This window comes from Lates calcarifer, linkage group LG7_2 (genome assembly GCF_001640805.2).
Source record: "Lates calcarifer isolate ASB-BC8 linkage group LG7_2, TLL_Latcal_v3, whole genome shotgun sequence".
Taxonomy (NCBI): Eukaryota; Metazoa; Chordata; class Actinopteri; family Centropomidae; genus Lates; species Lates calcarifer.
The window spans coordinates 860,723-875,062 of NC_066854.1; the positions used below are offsets into that span (position 1 = coordinate 860,723).

Sequence of the window (14,340 nt, forward strand, 5' to 3'; positions counted from 1 at the left end):
TGTGGAGCACTGAACACAATCGTAGCGAGAACAATAAGCAGGTCAGACATGAATTTAAGATAAATCTAACACCAGTTTCCTCTCATTCGCCACAGATTTCTCTCCACCTCTGCTTCTCCTCTTTCCTCTCACATTTGTGCATCATGTTTGTCCACTGCAGGGTCACAGGGATATTTTGTTACGTCCGCTGACCTCTGACCTTTCTACTATTAGTTACTTGTAATGGCCATCGTGCAGGAATGGATGTTTATTTGTCTGGATGAAAGTCTGAACTGACGGCATGAAATTAAAAGAAAATGTTGATTTTTGGCAGAAGGATGTTTCTCCTGAATATTTTATGTGAAGTCCAGAAAGAAAACACACTCACACACACACACACACACACACACACACAGCTCCTGCTCAGTGATGGATGAGGCAGGCAGTCATGTGATACACTCCCCCGACATGGGACAGTGGCCTGGGGTGAAGGCTGCCACCTTCCCCAAACCCACACACCATCAGGGAGGCAAAATGTTCCTCCTCCAACATCGTTTAGTCACGAGCCGTTTACATTTAACAATATGAAAACATCAACATGAAAATATGAATATATAACTTTTTAAAATGATTTATCTCCCTTAAAAGACTGAGAGGCAGGTGAGGAGGTCTTCTTCTTTGTCTATAAACCTCTAAATGTCCGCCCTCCATCCGACACATGCTTTAAAACTACAAGACCTCTCAGGTCAGGGACTCTGGCTGGACCTTTAACCGTCAGGAGCTGAGCCCAGATTCTTTTCCTCCATCAATAAACTTTTAAAATCTTCTGTTTCCATGCATTTTTTTTCTTGCATGTGTGGATTTGATTTACCAGATAATCTGCACATGAATATTCCAACCACTTAAACGTCTCAAACCACAATGAGCATCATATCCAATACCTCCGACCACTATTACCCCAAATAAACCCATGATACAACGGCTGTTTTGATAATAATTTAGCTGCTGATGGACTTGATATGAACCATGAGTCCACCTCAGTGGAAGTACAACACGTTACCTATGGAAGAATGAGGATAATGACTGATTCTTTCGTTTTTAAAATAACATTACCGAGAGCATGTTTGTGCTTCAGCTGTCAGCCAATAAGAGAAGAGTATTTCCAGGGGGAGAAAAGGAAGGAGGAAGGGAACAAGAGAAGAGAAGAGGAGGGAAGTGAAGAGGATGGTGATAAAGGAAGAAGGAGAAACATAAGGAGGAGAGCACAAGATGAAGGAGGAGGAGGAGGAGGATGAAGCCCTCACCTATGTGGAGTAAGAGAGCAGAGAAAGAGGGAGGGTCAAGGTCAGAGGTCAGAGGTCACAGACGGTCTACATGTCAGTGAACACACCACAAAGAGATCTCCAGAGTGAAGAGTGTTTTATGTGTCTGATAAATAAAGAAGTTCATTATGTTTTAGATATTTGTTTTTATATCTTCTCTAACACTTCTGTCATCCTCTGTAAATAAAATTAATTCATTTTAACTCTGCTGTTTCCTGCAGAACAGATTTTTCCCTTTAGGTCTGTTTAATAGAAAACATATAAGAGGTAATAATTTAATAATAATAAGCTGCATTTATTTATTTTCCCTGTGGATTTAATAACTGGAATTCATATTTTTAACCAAGCATTATTTAAAAAACAGCTACAGGAATCTTACTGTATCTCTGCTGCATACTACCACATACAGTTATATATCTGTATATAAGCACAGCCTACTGTTTAATATATATGTTCATAGGAGGCCATTTATCAGGTTTTTATCACGTCAGCTTGTCATTTTTGTAGATTTTCCCATCATCTGATGTTGAACCTGATATATTTTCTTTAATAAAGAACCTTTTAAAGTCTCAGTTTCAGACTGGGATTACAGAGATGAAAGAATCTAATATAAAGTCCCAGGACAAACTGGAAGTCAAGTTCAGAGGTCTGAGATGTAATCTAGTTTTCAAGTTCAATGTCTTTCCAACAAAACTGATGTGGGAGTCTTGTTTTTGGCCCACAGCTGCTTACTGACCTCTAGTGGTGGAAGCTGCTGATGGTTAAACCTGAGTTCATCTCTGTCCACACACTGGTTTTCTGCTCTGAAACCAAACTCGCGACCTTCTGCGATTTCACACGTCCGCTGACGTCCACCATCGTCATGCTGAATTAACCGAGCCGGGGCTCGCACCGTAGCAAAAGCTTGGGTCAACCTTAATTCAGCTGCGAACCACAGCTCCTCTAAACTGCAGATCATTTGAAACAGGCGACCTGAAGAAGACCTGGATCACCCTGCAGCCTGAGTTTACTCAGGTGAAAATACTTTGTGGTGTTAGAGCTGTTTGCTTTCTCTGCATGGTGTATCCGTCACGCCTGGTGACTGAGCTGCTACAGGACAAATAATCCTGCTATGCAGAGATATACTGTCCTTACTTGTTTGGAACTGTACTGATAACTTCTCATATTAACGGAGAGGACATATGTCCCCTTCAAGAGGACGAAGTACAACAAATTGAGTGTGTTAGTTATCAGGAGATTGGAAAAATAAATGTTGAACTGAAAGTTAGACCATGCTTAGAAAGAAATGGAGATGATTCCTCATTATTCATGCAGCAGAAACCACTGACCAATGTTTTTATACAAAGCCACATCTTGCATTTTTACCTCCCACCAACTACAGCTGCAATAATCAGTCAGTTTATCTATTTCTACCTCTATCTCAAACAGAGGAATTTTCTTTGTCAAACATGATGCTAAACTGAATATCTTTGGATTTTTGTCCAACAAAGCAAAACATCTGAAGACATCACCTTAGTTTGTAGGGAATAATAAAAGGCTTTCGTCAATATTTTCTGGCATTTTATGGATAAAACGATTGATCCATAGCCCTACAATGAACCCTGTGACCAACTATGACCAGTGCAGGCGACAACACAGCTCCACTGCTGTTTTCAGTCTCAATGTGACCTTCTGAGAGCATCAGGCTCCATAAATCACAGGAGGATAATAGAAACATCACATCAATCTCACTCTCTCATGTGTGGGGACATGACACTGAAATAAGGCAGGGGACACCCAGTGTTAGTAAATCCACAGGCGGGTTTAGCCGGGGGGGCCCTGAGCCTAGAGTGAACACCCCCCTCCATACGAGTGACAATGAACGGAAGCTGCCCTGCTGCTGCACATCGAGCAATTCCCAACGCCACAGCACAATGGGGCCAAACCTGCCTTCATCCCTGGGCTCTAATCTCCTTTCTTTCCCTCCTTCTCTCTCCGTCTCCCTCCCTCTGTCCCTCATTCACAGCCTCGGTCCGGACGAATGACAGCCCACCATGCGGTACGTTGGCACAATGGTGCTAGTGTCCCCACTCCTCCTGTCAAACAGTCGAGGTTCGTGTCCTGGTAAAATGGCTGCTGATTGAAGGGAAGGCGCTGTTTGAATGAAGGGTCTGTGCACAGATCTAATTAAAACACAATGCAGCAATTACTGCTGTTCTGTATGTGACAAATGAACAGTTAGACGCTGCCAGGCCAGAAAACACTCACATAGTACAAGTACACACCAATCTAAACAAAAGTAGGGCATGTGTTGTTTTTACAAGCAGAGCTGAATTTAACGTGAGTTAGACACAACAAGAGCCCAGTGGTTTCCAAAGTGAGGTCTGAGGAACAAGCAGGGGTCTTATCAAGAGTTCCATGACTGACAACTTAATTTATCATGAGATCACAGCAGCTCATTTCCCCTAAAAACAACAAACATTTAACGTAGAAAACGTCAGGAAATAAAGAAAATGAGTCGTCTCCAGACGTCCTGTTTCATTCCACCAACAATCCAAAACACATTCAGCTTACAATGAGAGAAAAGCAGCACAACCTCACACCAGAGAAAGTTTCACATTTTTTGATCATCCAAGTCTTTAAGTCTGTCCATTGAGGGCAGAGCTGTTCTATTTTTTCTTGCTTAAAATCTTCATGTGAAAGTTCAAGTCTCAGACAGGTGAGGTAGAGGCAGGTAAATAAATAAATTCTTCAAATCTGAATTTTCTATTTCTGCATGAGATAAGAGAATTCTGCTTTTAAAAACAGGTTGGTAATGGTGGCAATGTCATCTTAAAATGACCCAGAAGCTGCAGATGAATTTGTGTATGTAATTAGTAAAACATGTGGGAAATAAACTCCTTTTACTGTGCAGGTTGGAGTTAATTAAATGGCTTTTGAAAAAGTTAAAGTGTGGAGAACTTTCTCAGAACACAGAGAATCCTGTGATTCTTTGGCTAAATTGCAAAAATAAAAATGTTTGATTGCTGTAATGAAGCTCTCACGCAACAATAAGGAAATATCAATATCTTTTTTTTTTCAGCTTACTGCACTCCTAAAACTAATATTTGCCATAGGAAGGAAGGCCACAAAAGGAAGTTGGACCAAGCCAAAACAGTTACCACTCCAACGCAGGCCTCATCTGAAGTAGCTCTCAATAAAAAAAAAAGAAATCACCACAGAGACCAGTGTGAACCAAACTCCAGTGAGAACAGGGAGATGGGACTGGTCAGATGTGACGGGACCTCCACGAGGGGACCCCACTCTGCACTTGACATTCATCTCCTCTCAGATCACTTGAGTGTGACTTTCCCTTGGCTTTGCCCAGCGTGGAGCCCGCAAGTCCTCAACGACGGCGCTGACATGCATTGTTGGTGTGTCACTGGGTTTTGGAGAGGGCCACGTGCGTCCAGTCGGCTGAGACAAGTGCTCCCATACATGATGTCAGACATGAGAACGGACGGTCTCCAGAGCAAAACACGCTCCCATCTGCAGGGCTTCACGGGCACAAAGAGACTTATCTGAGAATCGGCTCAGGGACCGTTAGAGCCGGCCGCTTTATGCGCTTTGTGCAGAGAATGACGTCTTCGTGATCTCCGGGAGCCAACAGGAATTTACATTTTTAGCGTTCTGTGTGGCTGATGCTCTCATACAGAACAATTTGTGCAGGTCGAGTGCTTGAGAGTTTTGCTCAAGGACACTTGAGCAAGAAAAATACTCAATGGCTGAAGCATCTGTAACCTTCTGAATGCAGGATAATCTCTGAACCCACAGGGCCGCGCTGCCGGGCCGTTAGAACGTGGATTATGAGGGAAACCAAAACGCACACAGCTGCTGCAAACTGTTCACCTGTTGCTGCACTCACACTGTTCACTGTTTATTGTACAATCACCCACTCATTCTATATAAAAGTTAAATGAGTTCAGGACGGCAGAGCGTATCTAAAAAGTTCTGTATCAAATAAAGATCATGTTATATTCAAGACAATTAAATACCTGTAACAAAAGACAGGACGATAATTATTGACATTTATATCACATTTTTGTCGGTGCTTTCCAGCTGTATGTGACAGTAATTCATTATTTCATCATTAAATGTGACCTGAACCTGGATAAGCAGCAGAAAACGGATGGATGAACAGATGGATGGATTAATCAATTAAAAAATAACTATCATTTAATAATAATTAATTCAAGGGCCACATGTGGAGATAATTCCCCGCCAGAAATCACTAAAGAAAATATTTTATAACTAGTTTTATACTTTATAACTCACCTGCCTGAGGCAGAGAAAATATTTAAGACCTGTGTAACTGAAATTTAAGACTTTTTAAAACGTAGTTGAGGGTGAGTTAAATGCTTTTAAAGATGTTTCAAGGCCTGCAGATATCTTGTTAAAGCACTTTCAGATACTTTAAAACTGAGGCTTTAAATGAGTGAGAACTGAGCAGAGAAGAGACAGTCATGAGGAAGAAACGTTGGATAAAATGAAACACGAAAAAAGGAAACGAGACAAAATCTTGTTGTGAATCTGGTCAAACTGCAAAGTGACAGCTTACTCATTCCTCAGTGTTATTTGCAGATCAATCAACGGGGCCTCACCGGCCTTCTAATAAACCTAACCTCCATGTCTCTGGATCAAAGTGGAGCACCAGGGAACAAACTTATGCAAGTACGAAGGTATGAAGAACATGCAGACTCCACACGGAAAGGCCCCCGGTGCAGGCCTCAGTCATGACATTTTAATTTGTTACTGGTCAGAGCTGCTTCATCTTCATGGTTTTCTTCAAGTTTACATCTATCACTAATCCACCAGGGATGAAAATGTCAGAACAAGTCTGTAAGTGAACTTTGAGTGAAGACTGTCTTGTCAAATTTGTTTTTCCAAGGTCAAGAATAAACAAAGTACAATGAAAAACACAAAGCCTGAGCATCTATAGTTCCATGAAACTCCATCCGCTGATAAAGACCACGTGACACCATTGAAAGCTCCACTTAGTGGACCTTGAGACAAGATACCAAGACCGAACTCTCAAGCTGTTACATGGAGTTCAGATGTCATCGTTATCACAAATGAGCTGAATGAGCTAAAGAGTGCAGAGGGTGATGAACAGCCTCAGACCTGCTGGGTGTGAATGAATCCGTGTCATCAGTTAGTCAGACAGCGAGACAGGCTGAGACGGCAGGGGAGTCTGTGTCGACTTCATTGTCCTGCCGGACAGAGGCTGATGGGTCTCTAAAAGACTGACAGATTTCACTTGGCCTGGAGCCAGCAGACAAACACACACTAACATTAACGCACACACACATTTACATACAAGCGGCACCCTACACAGCATGGGAACTTTTGGGGCTGCTGGTTTCGATGAATGGATGACGGAGGCGGAGGACAGATTGTCGAACTATTAGTGTCAAACACGGGATTCAAAAATCTTGTCCCCCGCCAGTTAATGGAGAAGCAAACACTGCAATCATTTATTTTTAATTGAAAAAGAGTGACGTGTTCTCTGTGAAGCACGTTGAACTGAAAGACATCCTTTTCAGTCACGTATCATGAAAAATTTGACATAGATAGTCCGCAACCGGTGCTCGAGATAACAAGAGCGCAGATAAATTAAAGTGATGAATTCTACTTTTCACAGTGTGAAAAAAGAGACAGTGCGTGGGAAAGAAGTTGAATTATTTCCTTTTGTGTCCCACGGAGGATCTGAAGGTCAGACTGAACCTGCTCCTCCTCCCAAAAACCAGACAGGCCTCACAGAGAGCAAAACTAATGGTGCGTTCAGGCACTCCGTGTCAATTTGAAAAATAAAATATCAGGTTTATAGCCATCGGTATTGCTCTAAAACAATCAATATAACTTAAACTAAGTAACAAATATGTTCTTTGCTGTAGTTCATATGATAAAATCTACCTGTGACTTCTACCTGGTAAATGCAGTGTGATATTTCCTGACATTACGAGCCGATGAAGGTCACCTGAACGCAACACCACAAGGTAACAACCGACTAAACCACTGTGAACCACTGGATAAAACAAAGGGATTTACTGGTTGAAATCTTCTGAATCTGGACTCTGGACTCAAAATGAAGCCTCAAGTCTTTGATGACAAGTCCACATCAAGTTCCAAGTCTCTCAAAACAAGTCAAGTCAAGCATCAGATCCTTGAGGACGTCCAAGTCAAGTCTCAGGTGCCTTAAAAACAAACCTGAGTCAGGTCTCAAGTCTCGTACAGCTTTGTTATTTTTCATTAACACCTGGTTTAAAGGTAACGGTTCTTGATTTGTCTCAAACTGAACACAGCAATGATGAAACAAAGAACAAAGCAGGCCTGTCAACAACCTCGACCCACTGCTCTCAGTGTTAATGAAGACCAACCTGTGGTCTCGGTATCTGCCTTTGAACCGAACTCAAAGAATGTAGCTGTTCAGCCTCTTTCACACGTAGCCATTTCCTGTTTTTCTGACACTGATGTCGTCACCCCACCTATGTGGAACAACAGTGAAAAAAGGGGCTGAGGTGGGGGCTGTATATTAATCTGCTCCCCTGTATTAAGGTCAATAGAGCCTCCCAGCAGTCACAGCAAACACAGTGGAGACTCGGGTCTAAATCAATTTACTTAGGAAAACCTGAGGTCACTGAGGGTTAAGTAAGAGGTGGTGGGGGGTGGCGGTGTTGTTCCTCCATTCACCATATCTGATTTAATACGCATCGGAGCAGGGGAGGCGAGGGAGGAGCGGAGGGGGGGACGTAGCAAATAAACTCAGCGGATATTAAAGGTCAAAGGGTCGTCTAACATGTGTTTTCTGAGACAGACTTACTGAAGACTAAAGCAGATGAGTCACAGCTGAGACAGAGGTGGCACAGATGTGGACCCGGGTCAAAAACGAGACCTGTTTTTATCCTGAACCACTTCGACGGTAAGGTACTCAATATTTACATCCAGTACTTAAAGGTTAAGATCATAAGTTTTATTTTCAAATGTATCACAGCTCAGGATTAAAGCAGCTTCTTACAGATGTTTTGCAAAAAGTCACAATACTGTTACCTCTACTCTGGTTTCCATTTACTCGCTTATATCTCAAAATAAACTCAATTTATTTCTAATGAATCTTTAAGTTTGATACATTAATACATTAATAAACACTGACATTTCAACTTTTAGGGCAAAATTCACCCAAATTTTTTTTAGTTTTAGTGTTGATGAAGCATTTTTTAAATTTCCATGAATAACAGACCAAACACTGATGATGTTACATCAATTTCTTGCCTCTTACTTACTTACTTTCTCACTTTTATTTATTTCTCAGAGTTGTTTTAGTCTTTGTAGCCAATGTTGTTTGATGTTTGGTAATAATACAGATGATTTTATACACCTACAACATCCAGTTGTACCTGAAACGCACCAGGAATCACAGATAAATTGTGGTAAAATCCAGTGTAATCCCTATAGGTTTAGAGACTGACATGTTCAGTGCCTGGCTCAAGGGGACTTCAGCAGTCTTATGTATCTGCTGATGGACTGAAGCTGTGAACTTTGTCTCCCTCCACTCTGACGCACTTGAATATAAAACCTTAATAAGGCAGATTTCCACGTTTTCCCACACTGGTGACAGATACGAACACGGTAACGTCTCATGGGTGGACGCAGCTCTGTGGAAGTCATCAGTATCAGATGGTAAGATGGGGAAAAGATTTCTCACGCAACAGTTTTAAAAGACATTCAATATCATTATTGCTCCGAGGTAAGATTATTTCCATATGGCGGCGGGACAAGTGATACCATCATTTTTTAACAGTTATGATATAAGTTACGAGTTCTATTTTCATTTAATTTGAGTCATTTCACTGTTGTGCACTTGAACTGGCCGGCCAAACTCATACAGTCTGAGAACAGCCTGCAGATGGTCATTTTTTACTGTCAAAGCTTTTACATGCCTAGAAAGAGCTGAACTGAACTGTCTATAGATTGTGCTTTATCTCTCTCTTCAACAAAACCAACATCACACAGTCACTTGCTGCTGCCTCAGGATAGCAGTGTGATTGACCAACAGAAAACTGAAGTCAGTTATTTTAAGGAGCATTATCAAGACGATAAAATGCACCTACACAGGCCATGAGACTGTTAAAACAGCCCACAGTGTGTTTCATGTTTCAGAAACTCTGTTGCAGTTACACAATTTGTCCACCAGAGGTGGTGCTGTTTCAACTCAGTGCACAGCCCAGTAACAACCTCAAAACTCCAGAATCCCTAAACGTACTTAAAGCAACATCTGCAACCGTTCTGCTGCCACTGATTACATTTCGTTTCCCTGTGTATTAATGATATTAATGATATCTTAATTGTTTTTTGTGACTTTGTGACTCAGTTATAAACAGAAGTGCACAAAAACCTATTAAAGCTGCTAAATAAATAAAGTTGGATTCACTGGCTGAGTCAGTTGTGTATATATTTAAGTTGTCTACGCAAGTCAGATTCAGAAAGTTCAATCTTAGCTTTAAGTTTTGCCTCTACTCAAACACTAATGCCACTGCAATCAACTACAATGATTTAAATGGACAGTCAGGTTAAAGTTTCAAAATGAACACCACCCAAACCACATATATTTAAGCTTTATACATACATCTACATTAACATTTAGTCATTCAGCTTTTATCCAAAACAACTTACTAGTGAGCGACAACAGTAAAGCTGAAGGCAAAATGAATGTAGAAACAGGGTTTCCAATGCTAAGCCTTCCCTGTGATCTAAAATCTAATGAATTCTAAGAGTAAACTGTGCAGTAAGCTGTTAGAAAACTACTTCACAGACATTCAGACATGAAACCCAGTACTTATATCTACTCAATCAGCACAGCTTGATGCCTGAGAGGCAGTTATCGTGGATGTAGATGTAGTGGATGTGAGCTGCCACTAGATGTCAGTGTTTGATTTAAAATGACCTCAGCGGATAAACAGCAGGTCTGAAAACTACCAAAGTAAATTATTCACTGTTTAATCATCCTGGAATTTAAGTTATATTAGTTTAATAAATACAACAGTTACACATGTTCAGTGTCGCGCAGGACATATATTCTTAAAGTTAAATTCATTATATTTATATTGATCCTGGGACACTTGTGATATTTGGATTTACTTTAAAACCTACAATATATTCCTATGAGGGCTCACACTGTATCAGAGACATTAGTTAAAGTTTTATTTAAATTCTCAGTTAATTCACTGTGTCATGATTTCTCACCACATTATTTTAATTTGTCATCTTTAGTTTAAATCCATGAAACCGGTGATTACAGAGGAATTCACAGATATTATTTAACTTTAAAAAAAACTTTAACAATGCGGAAGAATTACTAATACAGCTGGAAATAATTCTTTATAATTACTTTAGAAAATGAGGAAACTGAGTTGTTGATTAATAACACAGTATCGTGTTAAATTAGAGTTAATCAGCTAATTACTAAGTGATAATCGATATTTTTGACTGATTTAACGTGTATTTAACAGGGTGGTGGAGTGAGAGCAGAAAATAAAAATTACTAAAATTGTTGATAAAAGAAGAAAACATCAAAACAAACCGCGGATAAGAGATAGAAATATAATGATAAAGAAGGGGAAATATTTCTAATAATTGATAATCAATGAGAATAATTTGTTTGTGAAACTTAATCGATACTTTTTAGATAGATGTTTTTTTCCTGAGTTTTCCCAGGAGCTGCAGCCTTATAGTCGTGTTAAGTCTCCGTTAGATTTAATAATCATTTATCTATAATAGGTTATTGATCGTTTATATCGACGTATTATTGTAGGAATTTAAAAAATAGCGCATTTTTGATGATCGGGTGTCCGAACAGCGGTTTGTCTGTCCCGTCTGAAACCGGAGAGAGAGGGGGAGGAGGGACGGGGGGAGCGAAGGAGGGAGAGGAGTAAAGTGTGGAGAGAGAGAGGGGGGAGGGCGCGGTGAAAAACAGCGCATCCTGGAGACTCTGCAGCTCCGCAGCATCCTCATCAAAGCCAGCGGTGAAAAAGTTGCGCCTCCTCACTTCTCTCCGTCACTCCGCCGCTTCTTCTGCGGGTTTCAAACTTTCCTGCTGCTGGATGGATCCGTGATGCGGACAAACGCGGAGAAGTGAACTTTTTCTCTCTCTGTCTCTCTCTGCTTCTTGTTTTGTGTCCATGCTGAGGGGCGCGGACTCATTTTGGGAATACTTTCTTCTTTTTCTGCCAAAAACTCCGCTCCGTGCGCACCGTCCTGTAGATGTGGATTTCACGTTGTTGCAGCGGATTTTCTGCACCGTTGTGTTTTTTCTTTCTTTTTTTCTTCCTCGCTGAGAGAGAGAAAAGAAAAGTTTGACTTGAACTAAAGCGAAGAGGGAAACGGGGCGGAGAGGTGTCCGGACACACTGCTCGGCCGGGACGAGAGGAGACTGGGGACAGTCCGGGTGAGTGACCATGTGCTCAGAGAAAACAGTCGTGTCTCAGTCTTTATCGCGGACTGAGCTCAGAAACTGATGATGAACACATTCGTTGAAACTATCAGAAACTTTAAAGTCATCTTTTATCGCTTTAATTCACTCATCGTGATTCTCCTGTTTTACTTTCTCTTTATTCACTTTAACTCCTCGCATCTTAACAACTCTTCACCTTATTGTTATTTTATGAATTTATAAAGACGCCAGTCACTTCAGGCGCTTTAAATAAACACAGGAAAGCTGTTTTTAATGCCTGACTGTCCTTATCACTTAGGGTTATTTGAGGTTTACACTGATCCTGGAATTCCAGGAATTTGCAACCTGATATTTAAGATGCTGCAGTGAAGCAGCCTGCACAGCACTGATTTTAAAAGTTCCTCACGGGTTAAGGAAACTTTCATTCTCCCTCCTCGTTTCCCTCCAACCTCTCTGCATCTTTACTCTAAAATGAGATAAAACCCTAAAGGCTTCTTTCGTTAAGTTGAAATAAAAGGCTGATGTGATTTTGCAGAGGAAGTCAGGTTTTATCACTCACAGCTTGGACTGATTTCCTCTCACAGAAGCACATAAAAGCTCATTAAGATTAAAGTCTTTAATTGGTGATTTAGGTGTTTCTGTGCACATGAAGGCCTCACACATTCAGCCTCATCTCGTTTTCTTTGTTGCACATTAAATAAAATCATCTGCACATTTTAATAATTAAATAAAGACAAATAAAAGTGAGTAAAATCTAGAAAAAACAACTAAATACAGCAGGCTGGTTTCCCTCCCTCTCAGAGTAGATTTTTTTAATACTGAATGGCCGGTTGCATTCATTTGCATCAGAAAAAAAGTTTTAGTGCATTTGCTATTGTGCAGGATGAAGAGTTCCAGCAGTCAGGGAGCAGGGGGGAGTGAAAAGATGTGAAGAAATAATGGGGCCCCTCACATTATTCAGGATGACATGGGGGCTTCCCAAACCTGTGATGGGGATGTCACTTTCATCCTGCCCCGAGCGCCTTCCTCCCCTCCTCGCTGTCATTTTCACACATTTCCACACAACCCCCGCGTCCCGGCCGCTCGCCATTAACCACAGAATCTGTGCAGCGTTTAATGACTGAAAAAATGTGGGGAAGTTAGCCGACGGATTCCATGCAGAAAAAAAAAAAAAAAAGGGAAAGAAAGGAGTCTGGCATGCAGGCGGTTGCGGGGTGCGATAAATGTGAATTGGAAGTGAGTAAAAACGCCCCGCTGTGAGGACTCAAAAGTCTCTTATCCCACAAAACAACAAGTCCACACCAATTACGCCATGTGGCCCTGGGGCAGTTGTTGTTCCTTGTGAGGGTTTTTTTTTTTTTGGTGGAGAAAAGAAGCATCAGTGGCTTTACACAAGCAGGGTTAGTAAATCCACCAAAACCTCCAGACCTGCTTAAACACACACATTTCATTTAACAACAGGCTGAGCCACGACTCGGTTTATCTTAGCCTTTTATTTCCTCTCTAGTGTAACTAACTATAACCATAATAACCAGCTATTAAACCAGAAATTAACTGCTGTTATTTAAGAAACTGCAACTTGTAAATTTCCCCATTGTGGGACTAATAAAGGATTATCTTATCTTATCTTAACTTGAGAGTTTCTGACATTTTTTCATAAAATATGACAAATTATTCTGATTAGTTCTCTGTCATTTCACTAATTAATTCATCAACTAATTGCTCTAATGACAACTTGATCATCTCTTTTTCATCAGGGAATCATTTAAGGTATTTTATGCAGAAATAACAAACAGTCTCTGGGTGCAGCCGCTTAAACATGAACATTAGTTTTCTGTCACTGTAAACTGAATTTCTCCTGGTTCCTGATCCTCCTCTGTCTGATCAGGAATTATCACAGTTTTAAAATAATGTGAGTGTGTGTTTCAGCCTTTGTAATCACAGTGAAACTCACACTCCTCCTCCTGCTGCTGTGTGTGTGTGTGTGTGGATTACAGCTGTTATGGATTTCTGTTTAAGTGGATTACACTGTTTGCTTTTCTCGCTGACCTCGGCTAATCACCGGCAAACAGCTTCAGAAGTTAAAACAGGATCAGATTATTCTGACAGTAACGGGCACATGAGGACAGATTCAGCTACAAGTCAGAAACTCTTAAAGTTAAATCAAATCAAATCATGTTTTTCTTTTTTCCACCCTCACACACACACACACACACACACACTCGCTCTCTGCAGCTCTACATACATTTATTCTGTGAAACTCTGGTCACTTTTTCCACCAGATCTTTGATGACACCAGAAACTTCCTCTGACAGAGGAAAGCAGCTATCAGGCAGCAGCAATTACACATGATGAAAACAGAGCTGTGTTTAATGCAACGCCATCACACACACTCACACACACACAGAGCGAGAGACGTCAGAAATCAAAGGTCCAGGGGCCGCTGGGGGCCTGTAGTTCCTCCTCTTTGCTGTGTACATAGAGCTCTTCGGGATGGGCTTTGATGCGTCTGTTAATTAACTCCTGAAGGGACGGCAGCAACGCCACGTTCAGGCCTGACAGCCGCTGAGCAGG

At 41.1% G+C, this 14,340-nt stretch overlaps 1 protein-coding gene and 1 long non-coding RNA gene across 2 annotated transcripts in view; one reads left to right on the top strand and one right to left on the bottom strand.

Annotated features, from left to right (window-relative positions):
- LOC127139112 (uncharacterized) overlaps positions 1-14,340 on the bottom strand; it is an 80,300-nt gene that overhangs the window by 61,849 nt on the left and 4,111 nt on the right. The gene's annotated exons all lie outside the window — the stretch shown is intronic.
- Positions 11,295-14,340, top strand: part of LOC108873211 (zinc finger protein GLI2-like) — a 68,698-nt gene continuing 65,652 nt past the window's right edge. Inside the window, 1 exon segment of the mRNA XM_018661339.2 lies at positions 11,295-11,760. The gene's annotated coding sequence lies outside the window, so the exon portion shown is untranslated.